This window comes from Macrotis lagotis, chromosome 1 (genome assembly GCF_037893015.1).
Source record: "Macrotis lagotis isolate mMagLag1 chromosome 1, bilby.v1.9.chrom.fasta, whole genome shotgun sequence".
Taxonomy (NCBI): domain Eukaryota; kingdom Metazoa; phylum Chordata; class Mammalia; order Peramelemorphia; family Peramelidae; genus Macrotis; species Macrotis lagotis.
In genome coordinates this window covers 156,926,960-156,952,845 of record NC_133658.1, presented here as the reverse complement: position 1 = coordinate 156,952,845, position 25,886 = coordinate 156,926,960, and positions in this window count along the sequence as shown.

Here is a 25,886-nt window from a genome sequence, read left to right as displayed (position 1 = left end):
TTTTGTATGTTTCAGTCTATTCAGATTACATCCAGATCTTTGTTTGGAGGCAGATCACATTTTTACCATGAGTCCTTTGGGATTTTCATGGATCATCGTATTGCTGAGAATAGCTAAGTCGTTCACAATTCTTCATCAGACAATATTGCTTTTGTAGTGTGTGACATTTTTTGATTCTGCTCACTTCACTTTTTATCAATTTATCTAAGTCTTTCCAGGTTTTTCTCAAATCATCCTGCTCATCATTTCTTATAGCACAGTATTAATCCATTACAATCATATGCTATAATTTGTTCAGTCATTCCCTAATTGAGAGGTATCCCCTTGATGTCCAATTCTTAGCTACCACTAAAAGAGCTGTTATAAAAATTTTTGTATAAATAGGTTCTTTTGCCTTCTTTTAAAAAAATCTCTTTGGATACAGGCATAGCAGTGGTATTGATGGATCAAAGTGTATGCACAGTGTTAAAGTCCTTTGTACCATGGTTCCAAATTGCTCTCCAGAATGAACCCAGATTTTTATAACTCTTAAGATCTTCCATCTATTAAACTATCATACTTTTTGAAAGCAAGGGATATTAATAAAAATTTAAAAGAAATTGCTCCAGGAAAAAAGGATTAATGTCAGAAATACTAAGTGTCACAATGAACTGGTGTTAAACTGGAAATAAATACTAAGTACCAAAGGAAAGAGAAGGATCCAAAAAGGGAAAAATGCAACGTTGGGTATATAGAATATTGATAACAATGATAGAAATAAGTTTGTCCCTTATTTTGCTTCTCTTTACTTTGACAATAAGTAGGTGAAACTTAAAAGTAAGGCATCGGGGTGGCTAGGTGGCGTAGTGGATAAAGCACTGGCCTTGGAGTCAGGAGTACCTGGGGTTCAAATCTGGTCTCAGACACTTAAAATTACCTAGCTGTGTGGCCTTGGGCAAGCCACTTAACCCCATTTGCCTTGCAAAAAAACCCTAAAAAAAAAAAAGTAAGGCATCACTAAGATGAGAAAAACAATACCTAGTGTATTGAAAATACTGGGAGACACTATTTTTGTTATTGTGTCCAAGTCTTTGTGACTCTATTTGGGGTTTTCTTGGCAAAGATACTGGAGTGATTTGTCATTTCCTTCTCTGATTGTTTTACACATGAGGAAACTGAGGTAAACTGGGTTAAGTGACACAGCTAATAAGTATCTGAGGCTAGATTTGAACTCATAAAGATGATCTTCCTGATTCCAAGTCCAATCCTCTAGCACCTGTGCTACCCAGCTGGGTCATCCAAAGACTGTTGAATAGAATTGCCTAGGACTCTTCGGAGAAAATGTCCCAATTTAAAAGTGAAAACAAATGAAGTCAGCAAACTGAAGGCTATTAAGTTTTGCTTCCTGTCTAAATTTTAGAACATCTCATTAGAGGTATTGTAAGGAAAACATTGTAAGGGAAACTGGTATCATTAAGAGTTAAAATGACTTCATCAATAATGAACCATTCCTGATTAATCTCATTTCCTTTTATGATGGGGATGTAGCAAAGGTCTATTTTATTCCCCTGAGAGATTTTGTTGGAGAATATCAGTGAAGTGCAAGACATTAGGTAACCTAATTAATAACCCTTGTTACTTGTATCACAAATTATTTTCTCAAGTCTTGTTTGACCTGCATGACTACCCTGTGAGTATTATCCAGTCTCCTTCTATAGGTAGGTACTGGGCTACACATAGACCTAAGCATCCACAGAACTAATACAGGGAGTATCTGATATTATAAGATGCAGGACAGAGTCTTCATAGAGAGAGGGGAAATGGATTCAGAAGAGAAGGGAAGGGAAATAGTAGGGAAAGAGAAGGAGAATAGTAGAAGGGAAGCAAAAGAAAAAAATGAGATCCACATTCTCATTTGGATGTGGAGATAGGCTCAGAGGCTTCATTCTGTGCTAGTCCCAAAAAACAAAGAGGGATCAGCCCAAGATGAAATCATATGTTCACCTAGGAGTATCTTCAACCAAACACTTCAGTTATTATGAGTCACATGAACTGTGTGGTAAGTGGGAAGACTTGGATTTGAAGTTAAGATAATCAGGTTTCAGTCTTAGCTATTGACACAGTCTTCATGTGTCCTTATACAGATCATTTTACCTCCATGAGGCCCAGTTTCCTTATCTGTACACCACCCACCTCACAACAACTCAAGGAAAATGCTTTGTAGGTGGATAGGTGAATTATTATTTATTGAGCATTCTGCAGCAATTGACATCATTACACTCACCCCCTCCATCTGTATACTACTTTGGTTTCTGGGACATTGTTCTGTCCTGGTTCCTCTAACTATCTGACAGCTCATTCTCCTTTACTGGTTCATTGTTCTCTTCTTATCCTATTTGGCCAAAAAATGCTTGCTGAATTGAACTGAATTAAATGTAGGGTTTTTTCCTTCTTTTTCTATACTTCTCCCATGGCCTTGTTTTTCACTTTTATGCATTTATTTGTCAACTAGACAGAACACTGAATCTGGAAACAGAGAATGTGAGTTAGAGTCTTAGTTCTGAGACACATTAAATGTGTGATCTTGGGAAAGTCACATTAGGCCTCAGTTTACTCATCTGTAAAATGAGAACATTGGATTGGATGGTTCTTCTGGCTCTAAAAATTTGCGATCCTACAATTTTTTGCTTATGTCCTGATCCCTGACTGTCAGTCTTATATTTTCAACCACTTGTTTACTATCTCTGACTGGTGCCCTTCTCATACCTTTAACTCAACTTGACCCAAGCTCATTTATTATTGCCTCTTTCCCACCCAAAATTTGGCAATTAATTAGATATATGGGGTGAGGAAGAGTGAGGGGTCAAGGATGACACTAAGATCATGAATCTGGGTGAATTAAAAAATGAAGATGTCTTCCATAGAAATAAGCAAGTCTGAGAAAAGGGTAGTTTGGGAGGAAACATGAGTTCTATTTCATACATGTTGTGTAGGAATTTACCTGTGTGACATCTAGCTCAAAATAGCCAATGGGCTATTGGTAATGCAACACTGGCTCTCAAGAGAGAGATTGGGGCTAGATATATAGATCTGGAAGTCATCAGCATGGGCTGATAATCAAGCCCTATAATAAATCAGATCAGTTAAGTGCATAGAGTGGATAGAGTGCTAAACCTCAACTCAGGAAGATTCATCTTCTTGACCTCAGATACTTACTAACTACATGACCCTGAGCAAGTCACTTAACCTTGTTTGACCCCAAATTTTCATTTGTCAAATGAGATGGAGAAAGAAATAGCAAATCATTCTAATATCTTTGCCAAGAAAACCTCAAAAGAAATTATGAAAAGTTGGACCTGAAATGACTGGACAACAACAAAATAAGATTTCATGAGGTCATCACATAAGAGAAAGTTAGGTAAAGAGAGAAGACCCAGGATAAAGTCTTATGTTTCATTTAAAGTTCAAGGCCATGATATGCATGGTGATCCAGCGAAAGATTTTGAAATAGAGTCAGAAGGTACACCTTGTTGTCTCTTGACTCCAGGTTCTGTACTCTGACCTAGAGAGTACAAATGGAAAGCAGAGAAATGAGTGCTAATGCCAGTTATTTCACTTATACATATGTGTTCTTTTCTGCAAAATGAGGTGTTGTACTAATCAATGATCAACTATGGCAATGGGATAATGGGTTGTATCTGTTGATATTTGAGAGCTAACATACTGGCTCAGGAGAGCCAATTGTGAATTTTCAGTGTGACCATTTATACCTCAGAAATTGGCAAACACTTCAAATCAGAGTTTGATTTATTATTTTGTTGATTGTCTAGACTTAAGTGATGGAGGAAATGTTAATGCAGATTAATGTTAAAAATGTGTCATGGGTATATTTTCTTTTTTTAGTTGATTGGTAAAACATTTATCAGAATACTACTGGTTACCTTGAGACTTGACTCCAATAGAATGATACCTGCTTTCTCCTCTACTCTACAAACTCACAACATCCCCCATTTCTTGACCAAGTGATGGTCGCTCAGTTCAGCTACAACCTTAAAACTACCTGGGGACACACAGCATTTGTAGATACCATTGAAAGAATTCCATGCCCTACCCAACATATGCTACCTCACCTCACCCCACCCCACCAGATCAGGAAAGCACAGGAATTTTTCTGAAGGAAGGGTCTGCACTCCAGAGCAAGGATAGATGAGTAAGGGTATCATCCCTCCCCCTCTTCATATTGGCTGGGATAGAGTAAATCATACAGAATACTGACTGGCATGATGAGTTGCAATCTGCATAGAAGAACTCTTTACATTTTCTTCCTTTTAAAGCCTTCCCCTTTTCCAAATTTCCTAAGTATTTTTAAATGTAAATTAGTCAATTTATTAATAGTATAAATATAATAAAAAGTATTTTAATCACTGGCCCTAGAGTTAGGAGGACCTGAGTTCAAATCCAACCTCAGACATTTAATAATTACCTAGATGTGTGACCTTGGACAAGTCACTTATCTCCATTGCCTTGCAAAAAAAAACCAAAAAGAGTATTTTAAGAGAAAGCTACTATAGTTTATCTAGGATCATCTTACTCCTGTCCTCAACAAATTCCAGAAACTTCCTATTTACTCCAGGATCAAATATTACATCTTTATCTCATGAGTTTAAAATTTCTATCTTTGTGTGGTTTACAGTTAGAATTTATATAATGGGAGTTAAGAACTATTATTATCCCTATTTTGCAGATGAGGAAACTGAGCCACAGAGAAGTTAAGTAACTTGCCCAGGATCACAGTTAATAAATCTCTGGGTCAAGATTTAAACTCAGGTCTTCTTGACTCCAAGTCCAGACTTCTAGGTATTGTTCCACCTAACTGCCTAATTACTAGAAAAGTAATACATATATTTAATTATATTCGTGGGGCAGCTAGGTGGCGTAGTAGATAAAGTACCTGCCCTGGAGTCAGGAGTACCTGGGTTCAAATCCGGTCTCAGACACTTAATAATTATCTAGCTGTGTGGCCTTGGGCCAGCCACTTAACCCCATTTGCCCTGCAAAAACCTAAAAATATATATAATATATTCATAGAGTAATATATATATATATGTGTATATATATACATATATCTATATATGTTTTCCTTCATTCTTGAAGAGGACCAAAATGACATTCCTATGTTGAGATCAAAGTACAGTGTATCTGACTATGGCTGATCAGATCAATACCTGACTCAGAAGGTTGGGCACAAATAGTCCTGAACACTTGGAGTGGCGACATCTCTAAATTTTTCTATAATTTCTTCAGATAGAAGGAAAAAAGAAGGTTCTTCCCTAGCTTTTGATGACCCTCAGGACAGTATGGCCCAGTATAGAAGAAGGAATCAAAGTCAAAGGCTGTGAAATCACTGTAAACAATTTCCAGGGTTTAGCTTGGAGTTTACTTTGTATGGGCCTTAGTAAAAGAGTTTGAAAGAATCCATGTGTCCAAATGATATGGCCTGCAAACTGATCTTGCCTCTTGAGGGAGATAAGAAAGATGTAAGATGATTCAACCTGATCAGGAGAAATTTTTCTCCTCTCTGGTAAAGGGAGGAAGGCAGGGTATCTGGTAGGGGACTTTTGAGAGAATATTATTCAACTCTGTGTTTTTCCTGTTACTATAGATTCTGGAGACCCTTCTTATGCAAGTGAGCATAATAATTATGAACCAATTACAGTCTTAGTTTAGTTGGCACTAATAGACCTTATATAATAAACTTAGGCAACCAAATTTTATTTAAAAAGTTGCTCTAATTGTAACATGTTTTTGGATACCAAGGAACCACTGACCTCTGGCAATTACTAGTCTTGTTAATAAATGGATTACTATTGGAATTTTGTGCCTCTGTTTCTCTTAATTGCAGATTTATCACAATAGAAGTGCCCAGGACAAAGGTATCTGCAGAATAGGCTTCAGACCTTGTTTTTATACTAACCTTCAAACAATGAACTCAGCTGATCTTTCTCTTCTCTGGAATTAGAGAAATACTCTTGGCTCCATTTGTTAGAGACTCCAGGATCCTTGGGAAGAGCTAAGCAGCCCCTCCTAAAAGAATGACAATTGAAAACAAAGCATGCTCCCCAAATAAATCTAAGCATTTGAGGAAACCCCAGCTCCTTTAGATAAGCACTGAAACTGCCTTCCATTTACCTGTATAAATCTTGTATGAACCTAGATATTTGCATGTTGTCTCCCACATTAGAATAGGAGCACCTTGAGGGCAGGGACCTTATTTTTGTCTTTCTTTGTATCCCACTGTTTAGCTCAGGGCTTGGCCCTTAGTAAGTGCTTAATAAATCTTGTGGATTGAGAAATAAGTCATAACTGCCTGGGAGGAAGGGAAACTGACAAATCTCAAAATAAATAGTTCCTGGGTCTTGAGAAGACAGGGAAGAAAAAAAGAAAAAAAAATCAGAGCTTGGAAATTTAGGGTTTAAAAAAAAGATAGCAAATTCACTCATTCCTGGATGCAGAGCTCTGGAGGAAGTAATGGCAAGGGAGAATCTGAGCCCCTGAGACTTCTTCTAGTTCCTCCTTTCTCCACTCTTAAAACAATTAGACATTTTCCCTAGGGTCTATCTGGGATCCTTGGACCCAAAGCAGGGTTTCCTATAATATCTTGAAAGCTAGTATCTTCCCTTCCTCTCTTCTTTGTCCAACCCCTGCCCTCATCCCCTGCAACTTTTCTAGATCCCAGTTCTCTGCAGAAGTCTATCTTCCTTCTCTGATATAGTTTCCCTCTACATCCTAGAGTCCATAACCCTTATAGAATGGTCCCTTAATACAAGACCAATTTTATTTTAATTTAGAAGTTTAAAAAAAAGAGGCCAGTGGTTGCCAAGGGCCTTCATTCAGGATGAAGGGAACTGCCTTCCATTCCTTCCTGGCTGCCTCCTCCTCCTCACTCAGGGTCAATAGCCCAGGTTTGACTTGCTATTCCAATTAACTTCAAGAAAGGAAAAGAGATCCAGCTGGCATTGGGAAGGGAGCCAAAATGAATGGGTGGATAGATGGATGAATAGAAAACTAATAGCTAATATACTTAGTTTTTATTTGACATAAATGTATTTCCAAAAGAAACTTTTTTTCTTTGAAAGGTTCATAATCCTAAGTCCTCTCCAGTCAGAGAATTACCCCGATGAACTTCCTATCTGCCTTTACACATTTCTGAGAATCCTGAGTCTATGCTCCACCCAACCCCTTCCTTTGCAAGAGCCAAACAGCTCCTCACTCCTGTCCTACCAGAATGTCCCTGCCTTCCGGACACATGCTGATAGATATATAGGAATTCCTAGGACTGGCTTAGCCAAGTCCCCTTTGGTCCCTACAAGGAGCAAAACAAGTCTCATCTGCTTCTAAATCCTTTAGTATTCTTTTCCCTCACCTTCTTTCATGTTCTCCTCTGATCATAATCATAACTCCATGCACTTCCACAACTATATGTTCATTCATTCCCTCAATAAATGACTATTTATTGAATAGCCATTAAATCCAAACTCCTATTTTAGGTCCTATGAAGCCTACAGAGTCCCTGCCTTCATGGAGTTAACACCATCTTAGGGAAGAGAGGACATGTCAGTCGATGAGCATTGATTAAGGACTTACTATGTGCCACAACTGAAGCAGTTACTGAGGAACATTTGGAGTTTGGCCAGGCATTGCAGGCACTAAGGTCATCCACTGAAGCCTGGACCACCACCAACCATATTGACTTTTGTCTTGCCACTGGACTCTGAAGACACTGAAGAGTGAGGTCAACAACTGTGAAACTCGGCTTCACTTAAATCCAATTCATGTAGAAGTGAAGACATCATCCTTTGATATTATGGATCCTCTTTGAAAACAAAGAACCAATAGCAACATCAAAGTTCTGTGTTAAGGGCTAGGAATGGAGAGGAGGGCAAATCAGGGTTCCATCCTAATGGGAAATATAATATGCAGATAACTGCATACAATGTATGTCTGTGTGTTTGTGTGTAGGTATATTTGTAAGCAATAACACTAAAGGAAGATAGGATGAGGAAAGGAGGGCAGAAATGGGAAAAGTCTTCTGGGGAAGTTGGATTTTGAGACCAGGAAAATCTAGAGGCAGAGGAAAGGAGGGAGAGCATTCTAGCTCTGGGGACAGCCAGTGAAAGGACTTAGAAATGGAAGAAACAGCAAGAAAGCAACTGTTGTTGGATCCTAGAGTATAAGAAGACAGGAAAGGAAGGAAGGGGTCAGGACATAATATGAACACAAGGCAGAATATGAAAAGTACAGTAAGAGAAGTAGAAGCTGCCTACTATAGGAGTTTAAAAGAGGGGGGATAATTCTCTGGTAGAGAATCAGGCAAGGCTTCATAGAGGAAGGTGGTGGTTTTAGAATTGAGACTGGAAAAATAGGTAGGATTTCCCTGAGCTTAGATGGAAAGAGAGTGGTCTCTGCAGAGGCAATAGTAGCAAAAGCAAAAGTATGGAGGCAAAAAGTGAAGGGTCTGTTGGAGGAGGGCAAGTAAATTCAGTCTGTCTGGCATGCATTGTGACAAAAAACTGGAGGGTAGTTAGGAGACATTGTATAGGGTCTTGAATATCAGGCTAAGAATTTCACACTTAAAGGCAATGATGAGACATTGAAGGTTTTTAAGAGGTGAAATGATATCAGAATTATATATTGAAAACATTAATTTAGCAGTAATGAGTTGGAGACTGTAGGCAGAGGGGGGAGGGAAGGGGGTGTATAAAATAAGACTGTTTCGGAGGCTTTTGCAATATATATTCTGACATCCCCTGAGATAGAAAGGCTTGGCAATGAAAATATAAAAGATGACCTGGGATCAAAAAAACATTTTGAGGGAAAAATTGACAGAACTTTAGCAACTGATTGAATTAAAGTGGAGGAAAAGGGATGAAAGGGGAATTAAGTAAGAGAAAAGAGTCAAATGACTAGGACAGGGAGATATAACTCTACTGACCTCTAATTGAATTGGGAAAAAAACATTCATTTAGTAATTACTCTTTGGGAAGCACTGTGCTAAGCACTTAGAATACAAATAGAAAAGTAAGACAGGGGTAGCTAGGTAGCACAGTGGGTAGAGCACCAGTCCTGGATTCAGGAGAAGCTTAATTCAAATTCAGCCTCAGACACTTAAAAATTACCTAGCTGTGTGACCTTGGGCAAGTCATTTAACCCTACTGCCTTGCAAAAACAAAAACAAAAACAAAAACAAAAACAAAAACAAAAACAAAGTAAGATAGCCCTACTCGGAAGGAGCTCACATTCTAATTGGGAGAGACTACATATATGGAAAGTTTCAACTATAAATCAGTGGAAAAGTCCCATGGTCCTTAGAGTACAGAGGCAAATTATAATTGGACAATCTCTAATCTAACTATAGGGTTTGTTGATAACCTAAAAAAACCATCAATACAACATTCCCTCACCCAAAAAGCATACAAGGATACGTGCACCTCCACCTCATTAACCCCTGTTCTTGATCCAGTTCTGGGAAATGAGGCTGCACACACAACCATAATCCAGGAATAAGCTCTATACATTCTAATGCCTGATTCATAGTGACCCAAGGATGTGAGAATCCATACAAATTTTATAGCTGGTGCCTTTCTGAATCAATCTTGGCCAATCATAAGTAGATCAGGGAGGGCTAAGCATAGGGATTTGTAGTATTCCTTTGGTATTAGGGGTTTCGCTAGTGGATTCATCAGTCATTCTAACTATGTCTGCCTGTTCTTTCTTCCACCTCTGGGGGAAAGGATCTGTTCTGACTGGCTGACATTATTGGGTAACACAAAAAAGGCAGTGCTGTTAACAAAAATAGACAAGTCAGTATGAAGAATTGATTTTAGGGGAAAGATATGTTCAGCTTGAATGTTACAATGATCTGGTGTGGATACCCCCTATGCCAACAAACTAGGGCTATTTAACCCCTCCCTGGAAGTTCAGGTGCCTCACCCTAGGTTCTGATCTTTTCCCCAAACCTAGAGGGATTTTAAGAAATCTACAAAATAGTACATCATTAAATCAAAATCAAGGTGATTTTTGTATCAGTCCTTTGTAGAATCACATTCTCAGACCTGGAAAGAATATTGAAGATTTTCTGATCAAACCCAGCAAGACCTTCTTTAACATTACAAATGAATGACTTTCCAAACTTTGGTTTAAAGACATCTGGTAAGAAGAATAACTTGTCCTGAGGCAGCCAAGATTGGGAAGATTGTTCTTACATCAAGCCTAATTTTGTACCAACTTCCACCCACTTCTTCTGGTTCTGGCCCCTGGGCTAAAAAATACCAGCTTTTAAGGTTTTCAAAGAACTTTGCAAATATTAGATCATTTTCTCCTTGTAATAGCCCTGGGAGATATGTGCTAATATCATCCCTGTTTTATGGATGAGAAAATTGAGGTAGCAAAGGTTAAGTGACTTGCCCAGGTCTTATAGTTATTAAATGTCTAAGGTTGGATTTTAACTCTGGTCCTCTTGACATCAGGCCTGGCACTATCTACTTAGCCACCTCACTTAAAATATTATTCTGATAAGGAATCCAAAGATTTCACCAGACTGCCCAAGGAGTCTGTGACACAAAAAACTCAGAATTTTTATTCAGATGAATTGATGTCCAGTCACTCCTATCCCATACTATGTGTGTGAAATTAGTTTAAACAGATTAAAAAGTTTAGTTACACACACACACACACACACAGAGAGAGAGAGAGAGAGAGAGAGAGAGAGAGAGAGAGAGAGGCAGAGAGAGGGAGAGAGGAAGAAAGAGAGGCAAAAAGACATAGAGAGAAGCAGAGAGATGAGAAGAGAGGCAGAGAAACACAAAGAGAAAGAAAGGCAGAGAGAGAGGAGAAAGAGAGGGAGAGGCAGCAAGAGAAAGGGAGGAAAAAGAGAGGGAGAGGGAAAGGAAGAAAGAGAGAGAGAGGAGAAAGAGAAAGGGGAAAAGAGGCAGGGAAGGAGAGAGATAGATAGAGAGATAGAGAGAGAGAGAGAGAGAGAGAGAGAGAGAGAGAGAGAGAGAGAGTCTAACAGAAAGCCAACATCCAAAAGCAATCTGAAAAAAGCCAGGGATGGAGGGTGTCAGAATTTGTATGTATTGTTGGCACTTTCTCTAATGGAGAGTCTGAAGAATAACTGACCAATCAGAAGAGGAGATGGAAGCTGAGGACAAAAATTTACATTTTTCTTTATTACATTCCATTTTATTAGATAACAGGAAGAAAATAAATGATCAAAAAAGGAATGGAAAGATCATGTGGCAGGGCTGAGTATGAACAGATGGAAAAGCAAAGTGGTTGCCATAAAACACAAAAAGATCTGCATGAAGGTCTCTAGAAGGAGAATGTTGGGTAGGTCCTCTGGGGAGGATGAGGGAAGAATGTAGGGAAGAATTATACAGAAGGTGAAGACTTGGATCAGTTGTCTTTTACATTAATGGGGGAAATATATCAGCAGGGTCACCACACCACTGAAGTAATGAATAAATGTGTTGGCAACACACCAGTAATTTTGGTCTCCAGTAATGTGATCAGATCCTAGAGTGGCATTTTATTCTTCTACCTGGTCAAAATTTCTTGAGCAAAATTTTATTTTTGGAAAAAAATAGTCATCTATATCTATGAGAATAGAAATCTATCCTAGTGCTATTCTAGTACTCTCATCTCATTTTTTGGTGATTGCATTTTTATGTTGGTAAATTTGGACATTTATATGTGGCAGGTGTAATCAGCTGACATTCTTCCTCCCAATTTCCTGAACTGAAACACCTCCCATAGACGGGGGTTATGTACTCTGACTTCTTATTGAGAGAATTTTATTTTTTCTAATTACATGTAAAGACAAATTTTAATAGCTGTTTAGCAATTTTTAGTTCCCTCACTATCCCATAAAAGGTGGTAACAGTTTTGTAAAGGTTTATAATTATGTACAATCATATAAAACATATTTCTATATTATTTATGTTATGAAAGAAGAAATAGACCAAAAGAAAAAAACACACAAAAAAATAAAATGCTTCAATGTGCCTTCAGACTATATCTTTCTCTGAAAGCAATTAACATTTTTTTCCTCATGAGACTTTTGAAATTGTCTTGGATCATTGTGTTACTGGAAGTAGCTAAATCATTCATTGTTGATTATTGCATAATGTTGCTATTCCTGTGTACAAGTTTCTCCTGGTTCTGTTCACTTCATTTTGCATCAGTTCATGTAAGTCTTAACAGGTTTTAGGGCAAGAGCTTGAAGATGATTGGTGACTGAGTCAGGGAGATAGATTCTTCTCTGGACGTCTCCTCTCTAAGGAGGTAACCTCTAAGAGGAATAGAAATGACTCCCCCTTCTCTTTTCATTCTCTCTCTATATACCTTAACTCATATTTTCCCTGATACTTCCTGGTTGGTACTTCTAGCAAGGGAAGAAGATTTCTACCCTTCCTCACTCCAAATAGTAATGTCAAATTAGCAGTATTAAGTACATGGCAATGAGAAATGTGCTTGTCCCAGCAAACCCGAGTTCCCCACTACTTTCTTTCCAGAGTACAGTGTAGCTATCAGTCAATGAGACTGAGAAAGGTTTCCAACCTTGGCAGTAACTACAAGCTCAGAGGTCTCGTGTTGTAGAATTGACCATCAGTCCCAATTTTACAACATTGCACTAGAAGAAAAGATGACTACCACCAAGATCAACTTGACTGAAGGACCAAAAGAGGGTTGTACCCTGATCTTGGGAGATACTTAGATGTTGTCAATGCAAAGTCCAAAGTCAATGCAAAACATCTGTTAAAAAATGTCATCTGGGGGCAGCTAGGTGGCCACCAGACCTGGAGTCAGGAGTACCTGAGTTCCAGCCTCAGACACTTAGGCCACACCGAGCTGTTTGGCCTTGAGTAAACCACTTAACCCCATTGCCTTGCAAAAAAAAAAACCTAATTAAAAAAAGTTTCATCTGCACAAATTTTCTTTACTTTCTGTAGAGCATAAGGAGTGTAAATGGATCACATGACATATTTTTGTGGGAGGTTTTGATGATTTTAATTCTCTTGTTTTTTTTCACAATTGCTAAGCCTGGAGTCAGGAAGATTTGTGTTCAAATTTAACCTCAGATGCTTACTAGTTGTGTGATCCACAGAAAGTCAACTTCTCTTTGCCTCATTTTCCTCATCTGTAAAATGGTGTTAATGATAGTATCTAATGCCCAGGGTTGTTGTGAGGAACAAATGAGAAACATGTTAAGCGGTCAGCATAGTGCCTAGTACATACAAAGTATGATAGAAATTTTAGCTGTTTATTATTATTATTATTATTAGAAAAATAGATATTCTATAACTGGTACATTCAATAGGCAGAAGAATAGTTAGAGCCCTGGACCTGGAGTCAGGAAAACCTGAGTTCAAATCCAGCCTCAGACACTATGTGACTCTGGGCAAATCACTTAACATCTGTCTATCACAGTTTGTTCATCTGTAAAATAGAAATAATGATAGCATCTATCCCTCATGATTATTGTAAGGAAAAAATGAGCTAACATTTGGAATGATTTGCAAACCTTAAAGTATTATATAATTCCAACTATCACTTATTATAATCATTATAATAATAATTATTATTATTAGAGGACTCTATCACCTGCATTTTAAGGAGACTCTTGAACATGAACCAGTCCAGATGCACCTAAACTTTATTTTAGAAATTTCTCTGAAGCTACTCTGGGATGAAAAGAAAGTCAAAGAGAGAAAAATTTCACATGCACTCCCTTTTGGGGATCAACCCTCACCTCAAATTCAACCCAATCTATCTGAGCTCTGACCTCTTTTCCTCTTTCATATAAAATTTAGAAAGTATGTTTCATATATATATATATATATATATATATATAATCTCATTTGAACCTCATAATTCTGTGAATGAGGTAGGTACTATTCTATATTATACTATACTATATATATATAATACATAATTTATACTATATAATGATTCTATAAGTATTATTACCTAGTTTTACAGATGTATAAACTGATGTTCAGAGAGATAAATTTCTTGTAAGGTCTTGCAACAGATAAGTATAACAGGTCCTCTTGACTTCAAGGTCAATATTCTATTCATTATGCTAGTCTTGTACTGACCCTCAAATAACTGGACATTTATCATTTATCCCAATGCAACTGGTCATGTCAGAATCTCTACCAAGAAATCTTGTTGCTTTGGAACTGGAATACTGCCTTGCCTTCCCCTCTCCCACACTCTAGTCTTTTCAAAGACTATATTCCTGCTACTAAATTCTATCCTATGATTGATTCCCCATTACCTGTACCAGATCATCCCAGTATCAACTCTCTACCAAGTCTTTCCCCCTACTTCCTCTTGCTGGAATCATTCTCGATTACCCTGAGACATTAATGGTAGTTAATGGACTGGATGATTAAGACCTGTCATTCTATCTAGTCTCTAGGACTCAGTTAAACACCATCTAGGCCCATCTTACAGCAACTTGATTATAATCCACCCTAAATTTTAAGTGCTAATAAAGTATTCAGATGGAGATATCAAGGTTCAGGGCAACAATTTGGAATGGTGATATAAATCTGAAAGTCAATCAAGCAAATAAACAAGCATTTATGAAGCACTTGGCTGTGGTCTGGCATCATCTAACTACTGGGAATTCCAGGATAAAAGTGAAATCATTCTTGTCCTCAAAGAGATTTCATTCCAATGAGGGCAACAATAAGTAGTTATCAGTATTTGAAAATACATACACAACTCCATATAAAAACATACAGAGAAGCTTTAAGGTCATTTAGAAGCAGAAGGCAGGAGTGACTGGAAAAACCAAGAAAAGGACTATTAAAAAGATGATACTTGGCTGTATTGAAGGCAACCACAGATTTCAAGAGTTAGTTGGGTAGAGGTGATAACTGAAGGACATAGGTGCTGATAATTTCAGCCAGAGGGAAAGATAGAAAAATAAGAGAGGAGGACCTGAGGAAAGGCCCTTGGAGACACTCATTCTTTTGGAATGGAAGGAGAATTAAACATCAAAAGAGGGATGAGACTAATAGGGGGAGAACCAGGAGAGGGCAGTGTCACACACAGAAGCTACACCAGTAGAGAGTAGGGGCGAGGGGAATGTTAAATGATATGGTCAATGAAGATGAAACTTGGGAAAGAGTATGGGCAGAAGCCAAATTGATGAGAACTGAGGAAAAAGAGACAATACAAAGAAGCCTCTCTTATTTGAAAGGTTTGAGGGAAAAGAGACAACACAAAAAAAGCCTCTCTTATTTGAAAGGTTTTATTATTATTATTATTATTATTATTATTATTATTATTATTATTATTATGAAAGAGAGGGAAGGAAAGAGAGTCTAGGCAAGGATATATGTTTATTGCTGGAGATTTTTGTTTGTTTTTAATCCAGTGGAGATCTGAGCATCATTGTAGGCAGGGAGAAGGAGCCAGGTGAGAGAAAGAGACTGAGGATGCAGGAAAGAAATGGGATGATTGATGAAACAAAGAGCTAGAGGAAACGGGGGCTAATCAGAATTAATAATCATAGCTAATTTACAGCCCAGTTCCTCCTCTGCCTGAAAAACAGAGGTAGGGAGGTAGGCTGTTTCCCAGAGATCAATGTGCTCAACCAAGGGAGAGATGATTCAGTCCTTTGTGTTCTGACTTTTAGTTGATCTGCAGGTCAGAAAATTGAGCTAAATACAGTGGAACCCCATTATGATGCTGTTGTCCAGGGCCTGCCCTAACATCCCTGTTAGAGAAAAACTTAAAGATCATGCTTTCACTAAACAGATTCTTGTTGCTAAGAGGGACGTAATTGGCCTTGTGGTAGCCCCAAACCTGCAAGCAGGCAGGACATGATACACTCGTGTTTGCTTGCATTATTTTTATATCCTATTAATGGCACTGTTACCAGAACAGTGTGCTATCTGAACACAGGGCTTATCCATCAGTCTGGGGTGTTATCAGCTGCATTTGGCTGGAAGCAAGAAGAATCGGGGCCATGACGTGGGTGCTCTGGGAATGGGTACTCTACCGATTTAATAAAGAAATAAGTAAATGCCACCATCACAGAGGACATGGACCTCACCTGGGCCTTGTTTGGTGGGTGGTTACCTTAGAAACAGACTTCTCTAGTCCTGAGGCAACTGAGGCAGGAGGTTCCATCTCAACCAATAGGAGGTCCTGAACACTGTGGGAGGTGACAGCTCCAGTGACAAGGGATGCACAACTTTTCTTCAGGGTGAATAATGCCATCATGTATATCCTAAGCAGGGCATATCTGATCTCATTCCAGGACTGGGTCTGAAACAAAAGCCAACAGCAGCACCCCTCAAAGTGTTAGCCTGAATTTTGGGGGCTGCCCCTTTGTCCACTGGAGACTGGCAAAAATATGGTCTATAGGGTGGGGATGGGAGGTTGGGGATGGGTTGGGTGGAGAGCTGATAATTCCATTGTCAGAGTCTCCCAGCTGACTGGAAAGAAGGGAGCAGATAACTACATTTCAGTTTATTCCAGACATCAGGGACATCACTCAGGCCCAACGCAAGGAGTCATTAGCTCCAGCTAAGTGTACCCTGCAGAAAAATAAACTCTTGTGGCTTCATTAGAGCTGCACTAGGCTATGCCAGGCTGGCCAGGGGCATTTGGCAGTGTTAAGACCAGGCCTGGGTCAGGAGGAAAACCCAGGAGACCAGAGAGCACCCTGAGGTCCCCATTTCCCCTGGACACAGCTGCATGTGTTCCCCTTTCCCTAGCTGGGAGCAGAAGCAGCAAAGAGTAACACAGATCAAGGAGAAATGGGACCTCAGACCAGGCCAACTGTCTGGGAATGGAGTCAGTGCTTCCACATTTACCCTAAATCAGAACAATAATCCAGGGTCCCTGAGCTTTGGCAGCTAGGGTCTGGGAGGTTGCTAACATCAGCTGGTCCTGAAAAAAAAAGAACTAGAGATCAGATCTGCACAATTAGCAAATTAACACACACTAACACTATCTCTATTATCTCTGATCTCAGGTTGCTAACATCAGCTGGTCCTGAAAAAAAAGAACTAGAGGTCATATCTGGCAAATTAGCATACACTATCACCATCTCCAACATCTCTGATATCATCATCACTATCCATTGCTGCCTGATAGCTTTTCTCCCTTTCCTCTTTCCCCTCCTCCCCAGTTGCCCTCCCTCCCTCTCCATCTTTTTCCCTTTAGAGCCTCTAAGGCAAGAATTCTTCATCTAGGTTCATGTATAGATTTCAAAGGATTCTTAAACTTGGATGGGAAAAAAATCATATCTTTATATCCTCTAACCTCTGGTTTTCTTTATAATTTTATGTATTTAAAACTAGTCTGAGAAATGATGCACAAGCTTCATTAGATTGACAGAGGGGGTCCATGACTCAAAGAGGATTAAGAATATATGGCTTAGGGATAGGTGAAGGGGGCAAGACTTGCCTCAGTCCCACCTGTCTCAGGGGAAGATTGGATATTATGATTCTCCTCTCACTATCCAAGTGATCTCCTTATTTTCAAAATCTAATGACAGAAGGAACAATTCGATAACATCCACAAATCTAAGGAAGGCTGAAAGAGAGACTAGAGGATAAAAGGATTCTTTGGGACAATCCCTCTCATTTTAAGAATCCAGTTATTTCAGCTTCCAAGAAGAGCATTCTTCTCCCTTCCCCCTTTCTTATAATGCCATAGTCTTAAAGAAAAAAAGGAATTTTTGAATTCATCTAGTTTTAAGCACATAGCTATGGAACTGGAAGACAGATCAGAGGTCATCTAGTCAAACCCTCTTATTTTACAGATGAGGCAACTAAGCCCAGAGAGGTTAAGGGACATGCCTCCATAGTAAATGGCAAAGCTGGTAGTTCAGACCTAGCTCCTCTGATACCAAATCTTACAGCCTCTCCCTAGAGGGTAAATGTCCAGACTCAGGGCTGATCTGACATTATCATCCAGAAAGGAAACTGATGCCTGGAAGACTAACTTGAGGTTACTCAACAAGGGAGGAATGCAATCCTCTAGTCCCACTTCCTATTCTTAGACTCTCTCCTCCAAATTGCAATGCTGCCTGCCCAGTCAGTGGGAATTGAAAGGACTGGAATAAACTAGAAAGAGAAAAAGATAAAAAAGGATATGATAATAGCAGTTTATATTGATATACTATCTAGTATATATTGATATACTAGAAGATCATGGAGAATTGTTTTGGGTTTGGGGTTTTTTTGTTTTTGCAAGATAAATGGCGTTAAGTGGCTTGCCCAAGGCCACACAACTAGGTAATGATTAAGTGTTGGAAGTCGGATTTGAACTCAGGTCCTCCTGACTCCAGGGCCAGTGCTCTATCCACTGTGCCAACTACTTGCCCCAGATTGGAGAACTGTAATAGATCTAATCCAGTTGTAGTTATTTAACTCAAGATGAAGCTGAGGCCCAGAGAACTGAAGCAACTTGCCCAAGGTGACACAGGAATTAAGTGGCAGAAGATGAATTCAAAGTCAAGTTCTCTGGTTCCAGATTCAGCTATAAGTTTGAGAAATACATAGTATAAGGATTATCACTTCTATGTTGTAAGTGAAGAAACAAATCCCAAAGATCTAGAGGACTACAAAAAGAGAGACAGAGACAGACAGAAACAGAGACAGAGAGACAGAGAGGGAGATGATCTTTGAATTGCTCAAAATAAAAAAAGTACATTTTCCAAACAGGAAAATGGTGATGGGAAGAAAGAGAAATGAACAAAAGGATAGAATAAGGGATCGATTAGTCAGAAGCAGAAGGAACTCTTAAAGAAAGGTTGGAGGGGGAAAGATTGGAAAAATATAAGACATGATGGAGGAAAATACAGTTAGCAATCATAACTGTGAATGTGAATGGTGTGAGCTCATCCATAAAATGAAAGCAGATAGCAGAATGGCTTAGAATCCAGAATCCAATAGTAAATTTACAAGAAACACATTTGAAAAAGAAAGATACAAAGTTAAAATAAGGGGATGAAACTGAATATATTATGGTGCAGTTGAAGTAAAATAGGTGAGGGTAGCAATCATCATCCCAGACAAAGCAACAGCAAAAATAGAACTAATTAAAATGGATAGACAAAACTACATTTTTTTCTAAAATATCAATGCTGAACATATATTTTCTAAATGGCATAGCATCTAATTTTTTAAAGGAAAGTAAATGAGTTACAGGAAGAAATAGACAGTAGAACTACAATAGTGAGAGAACTCAATTCTTCATCTCAGATATAGAGAAGTTGAGACAAGAATGAAATAAAATAAAATGAAATGAAATAAAATAAAATAAAATAAAGGAGGGACCTAAATGAAATTTCAGAAAAGTTAGATATGATAGACCTCTTGAGAAAATTAGTTAGAATAGAAAGAAGTATATCTATTTCTCAGCTGTGCATAACACCTTCATAAAAAAACTGACCATGCATTAGGGCATAAAAATCTCTAGCACAAATGTAGAAAAACAGAAATATTTATCTTTTTACCAATTACAATTCAATAAAAATTACATTCAATGAAGGTCTTTTAATGCAAAGGTTAAAAATTAATTGGAAACTAACTGAATCCTAAAGAACTGTTTTGATTAAAGAATAAATCATGGAAGTAATCAATTAATTTCATTAAAAAGAGTGACAACACTAGAACAACATACCAAAATTTGTGGGTTATAGCCAAAGTAGTAATTAGGGGAAAATTTATGTCTCAAGCTACTTTCATCAATAGAAAAGAAAAAGAACAGATTAATGAGTTGGTCTTACAAGGTAGAAAACTAGAAAAACCAACAAATTAAAAGCCCCAAATTAAACACCAACATACAAATGCTAAAAACCAAGAGGGAGATTAACAAAGTCAAAAGCAAAAGAAAAAGTAATAAATAAAAATAGGAATTATTTTAAGAATAAAAAGAATAAAATATCATTAGCTAATTCCATTTAAGAAAAAAAAAGAGGAGGGGCGGCTAGGTGTCACAGTGAATAGAGCACTGGCCCTGGAGTCAGGAGTACCTGAGTTCAAATCTGACCTTAGACACTTAATAATTACCTAGCTGTGTGTCCTTGGGCAAACCACTTAACCCCATTGCCTTGCAAAAACTAAAAAAAAAAAGAGGAAACTTAATTACTATATCAAAAATAAAAAAATGAATTCAAAGCCAATGAAGAAGAAATAAAAGCAATTATTAGGAGTTATATCACTCAAGTGAATATCAATAAAATTGACAATCTAAATGAAATAAATGAATATTTACAAAAATAGAATACTTAAATAACCCTATATTAGAAAAATAAATTGAACAAACCATTAATGAACTCCCAAAGGAAAAAAAAAACAGGACCAGATGGGTTTGCAAGTGAATTCTGCCAAGCATTTAAAAAACAATTAATTCAAATACTACATAAACTATTTGAAAAAAATGGGAAATAGCTCCTTGTAATTGCATATAATTGGTAAAATTCATCTGGAGAAACGAAAAATTCCAAGTTTCAAAACATGTCACAAAACTGTAATTGTCAAAAACAATTTGGTACTAGGTAAGAAAGAAATAACAAACAGTGGAACAGATTTGGGGCACAATATACACAGAAGCCAAAGATTGTAGTAGTCTAGTGTTTGATAAACCCAAAGATGCTACCTATAATGTCAAGAACTCATTTTTTGACAAAAACTGTTCAGAAAAACTGGAAAGCAGGGGTGGCTAGGTGGTACAGTGGGTAGAGCACCAGCCCTGAAGTCAGGAGTACCTGAGTTCAAATCCAGTCTCAGACAGTTAATCACCTAGCTGTGTGGCCTTGGGCAAGCCACTTAACCCCATTGCCTTGCAAAAACCTAAAAAAAAACCCAAAACTGGAAAGCAGTCTTATAGAAACTAAGCGTAAACCAACTCCTCCCACTGTATATCAGGACAAACTGAATTAGACAAAATGAATTAGACAAACAAATTCAAGAAATTACCAGTCAGATCTATGAATGGGAGAAGAATTCAACCCAACTTAATGAGAGAGAGATTCACAGCAGGTAAAAGAGACAATTTTGTTTGTATAAAATGAAAACCTTTTTTACACAAACAAAATCAATGTTGCTAAAATTAGAATAGAAGAAGGAATGTTGAGGGAAAAAAATTTTACAGGAAGTTTTTCTGATAGGTCAAATTTATAAGAATAAAAATTATTCCCTTACTGAAAAGTGGTCAAAAATATGAATAGGTTGTTATCAGAGGAAGAAATTCAAGGTATCAACATCCATAGGCAATGTAAAAATATGATGCATTTAGCCTAATTCCATCTGAAGAGAAATGGTTAATAAATTTACCTTATGGCAATATGTGGATACAAGCAACTAAACTTTAAAACTCTTACTGTGTTTTGACTACTCATGAATAAAGAGTTATCCGGTTTATTGAACAAATTATTATACACATTTTACTAACATTTTGAATATCTTATTTAAGTAAGGCAGAGTTTCCTGCAGTAACTATTAAAAAGACAAAATATCACTCTTAATGGTTTAAAAATAATTACAAGTAGCAACACCATCACTGTCATCATGTTCTGAGAAACTTTTTGCTGAAAAAAAATGCCTCTTCATCAAATTAATAATAATATTATCATTATAAATATATGTATATATAAATTATAAATATGAAAATTTAAAATTCTATTTTATTGTATGTTTAAGATTTATGTGTAGCAAATTCTTAATTATATTTGAATAAAGTTTGAACTTAGAAAATATATGCAGGTTCCTTCATGAAGAGTTGAGAAGCACAACAATGTTTTTGTAAAAAAAAAGATGAACTATATTACAATCTATATCACAAGCTATATCACAAATCCATATCACAACTTTGAGAAAAGTCTCAAATCTACATATCGATTTCTGATCTTTCTCACCAATTTTAGGGCCCTATTGCTAGCTACCTGAAGCTCTACTTGGGGACTCTATGACCTTAGAGTCAACACTTCTAAAAGTAAACCCATCATCTTGCTCTTACAGTTTCCCCATTTCCTTCATTCAAAGCACTATTCTCTCCAAACCTTCTATATGCAATCTGTCTCCATGTTCTTTTTGTTTCTTTTTTTCATCATATCTCTGATTTTTCTTTCTTGTCCCAGTACCTCCATATTGGTTGAGAACCTCATCATTCCAAACACAGATCATTAAAAGCTTTACACATTATCTTCCTACTTCCAGGTTCTCCCCCTTTATAATCTACCTCCATCCTCTATGTCAAATTATGCATCCTAAACATCACTTCCTTAACAACAGCTCCCATTGGTTAGAGCACCTCAAATTTTGTGAAGCATTTCCTCATAACCCTAATGATTGAAGTAATACTTCCATAAAGTGGGGAGGGAGGTTGAAAAAATTAAATGATTGACAATAGGAAAAAACTCATTAAAAAAACACTGATAATATCAAAGAGTCAGTCTTGAAGTACCAATCTCTTATTTGTCTTCTTGAAATCTATTGGAGAGGTATGGGTGGAGAAGACTCTAGAGATATCTATTTACATATCCCTGTGAGTCACAATAAGATACACCCATGTACACACATATAACCTTCAGGGAAAACACATACACATACCACCTATACACTTACAAGGGATTTTTAAAGTGCTTTATATTAAAAATGTTAATTAGGAGCTTGTTGCCTAGGAACAGAGGAAAAGAGACAGTTAGAAACAAGCCAAATTCATTTGTTGGACTTTACTGATATTACCAGAGACAGGTTCCTCAAGACTGAACCGATTCAAAGAGGTGTGTGTTGGGTAGGTGTCTAGGAGTCCCACTTTTGAAACAAAGTTTAGAATGCTTATGCAATACAATTAGGAATTTGATTATTATATTTACAGTTTTATTCATTGCTATGAAATTCAACAAGCATCTGATTTATTCAGAAGCCTTCCCTCATTGAAATCCAATTCACTTGCAAGTCATGGCATCACCTTCCTAATGGCATGGTTCTCTTTGAGATGGAAGGAGAAGTAAAACAATTTAATTCAACAAGCATTTTAAAATACATAAGGTGCTGTGGAATGTTTCCCTTGGAAAACTAATATTCTACTAGACCTGGGGGAGGATATAATATTTATACAGATAAGCAAATACTAGGTCATTTGAGGAAGAAGAAAGCACCAGGGAGGTGAAGAAAGGCTTCGTGTAGGAGCTGGTGCAAGGTTAGTTCACAAAGTAGAGGCAAATGCCAAATTTGGGCAACAGCTAGGAGAACAATTTGACTGTAACAGAGGTCTCATGAAGGGGAATAATTTGAAATCAGTGTAGAAAGGTTGGTTGGAGTCGGATAGTAAAAGGTTTAAATAAATGCCTGCACTGAAGAATTTCCATTTCATCCTAGAGGCACAAGGGAACCACTGAATGTTCTTGAGAAAGGGGAATGATATGGTGAAATCGTTCTTTAGAAAGATTATTTTTGGTAGCTATGTGAAAGACAGTTTGGAAAGGGAAGAAACAAGAAGCAGGGGAAAAGAATTTGGACATTATTGCAACTGTCTTTACTCACTGGATGACCATCTAGCCGAGGAATGGGGTTTCCTGTGTCTTTGGTATGCATGGCAGTGCCTGGATACATAGTGGGTCCTTGTTGATTCTTTTTTTTTTTAAGTCAAACCTCTTTATTTTATAGATTTACATACCGAGGCCTAGATCAATAAGATCTCATGGATGCCAAAGATGAACAACATGCCCAAGACCCAGGATTCCATTATGTGACGATGCTACAGAGTAGTAAGGCAAAATCAACTACAAAATGAACTCTTTCAACAATGACTAAGGCCAAAATCACTGATGAATCCACCAAGAAGAATCACCTAGCCAAGTGTGGAATGATAGAATTATGGCAAATGTTGGAAGGGTTCATGCTTCCATGCTCACAGAGGAAAGGGGGGGTAGGTGGAGGGTTTTTTTTTTAAATCTCTAGACTCAATCCTTACCTCTTCTTTAGGTTCTTTGAAGGAAGAATTTAAAGCACCACCTCTCCTAGAAATTGATGATTTGGTCTCTTCTTGCTGCCCAAAGAGCTCTTCAATAGTCTTTGTGTCAATCTGGTACTTTTGTGGTTGTCTTGCAGCAATTGTCCAGATATTGGTCTTACCACGAACTTGCTCTTCTGGAATAGTTTTCCAAAAAAAATTCCTCATTTTCTTTTTCTTACTATGGTGGCCATGTCCATTCACATAAGAAGGAGGAGGTAGTCCTGGAGGAGGTGGTGGTATAGGAGGACCCCCTGGTAAGGGTGGTGGTGGAGGAACAGGAGGACACCCATTGTCTGGACATGGCAATGGTGGAGGGGGTGGGGGTGGGGTGAGGGTGGTGGAGGTGGGGGTGTTTGCCCAATCATTAATCCAGCTGTAGCAGAAAGATCCCCATTTTCTTTTTCACTGGCCAAGGAGACACAATTCATAACATGCATCCTAATGTAGCCTTTGAGGGAGGTAATTTCTTGGCTCTTGAGGAGCAGCTTGAAACATCCAACAATGGAATTGCCACTCCCGTCATACTCTTCCAAACTCTAATCAACTATCCGTGATAAAAGCACAAGCATTGCCATCATCTTCCAAACCTCGCCGTGGCCCTTCCCGGCCGGAGCTCGGCCTCCTGCTGCCTCCGCGGGGCCCGCGCTGCCCGTGTCACTGCGGCTCCGAGGCCGCCGCGCCAAGGGGCGGGGGCCCTTGTTGATTCTTGATAGTAATTCCTAGATTCTACCTTTCTCTCTGTTCCCACAATCACTGACCTGAAACAAAAATGAACCACTGTCTAAATTGTAGCTTTCTATTTCTTAACATCCAATCCAATCTAAGGCCACCTCATCTTGAACTAGGTATAAGAATAGCCAAGAAGAGGGTAGGTGTTCAAACTACATCAGCGAGATTTATTTTGATTCCTTGCAGAAGTCTAGAGCATATTATTAAATTTACTTAGTTTCCAGCAAAACACTTGACAAAGTTTGTCCTGTTATTGTAGACAAGATAGAAAGATATAGGTGAGACAATAAGACAATTAAGTGTATTTAGAAAGGTTAATGGCAACTCAAAGATTAATGGCGCCAAGTTATTTGGAGGGAGATCACCAATCAAATGCTCTAAGGATTCAAGCCTATCCTTGTGCTGTTTGATATTTTTGGTAAAAAAAAAAATTAAAAAACTGGAATGATGTCATCAATAACATTCTTATCAAATTTGCAGATGATACAATATTGGGAAGGAAAACTAACATATTCCAGGAGAGCATCAGGACCTAAGAAGATCTCAGCAGGATAGAATGATAGGTCAATTTATTAAGATGGCATTTTATAGAGATTAAAAACAAAATAGAACTTCACAAATATAGACAGGGGTATAATGGACTTTTGAGTTAAATATGATCCAACAGCAATTAAGATATTAATCTCCATTAAGAAATACATGGTGTCTTGAACATGGGAAGATAATACTATTGGTTTTATAGTCCCTTTGAATTCTTTCACAATCAGACTATATCTGGAATATAATGTGAAATTCTGAGTACTACAGTTTAAGAAAGACATTGAAAAACCTGTCTATATCCAGAGAAGGACAATCAAGATGGTTCAAGACCTAAAGAACATGCCGTAGAAGGATCATGTGGAGTAACTGGTATATGCTTAACCTAGAAAAGAGAAGATTAAGGAGGCAATGACCACCTTTAATTACTTGAGAGGTTGTACATGGAAGGAGGATTAAGTTTTCTGTGTGGCTCCAGAGGAGAGAACTAGGATCAATAGGTATAAGTTGAAGAGACTATTTTAGACTTGCCAAAAGCATATAGGGCTGCCTCAGAAAGTAGTGAGTTTCTCTGACCACTTATCAAG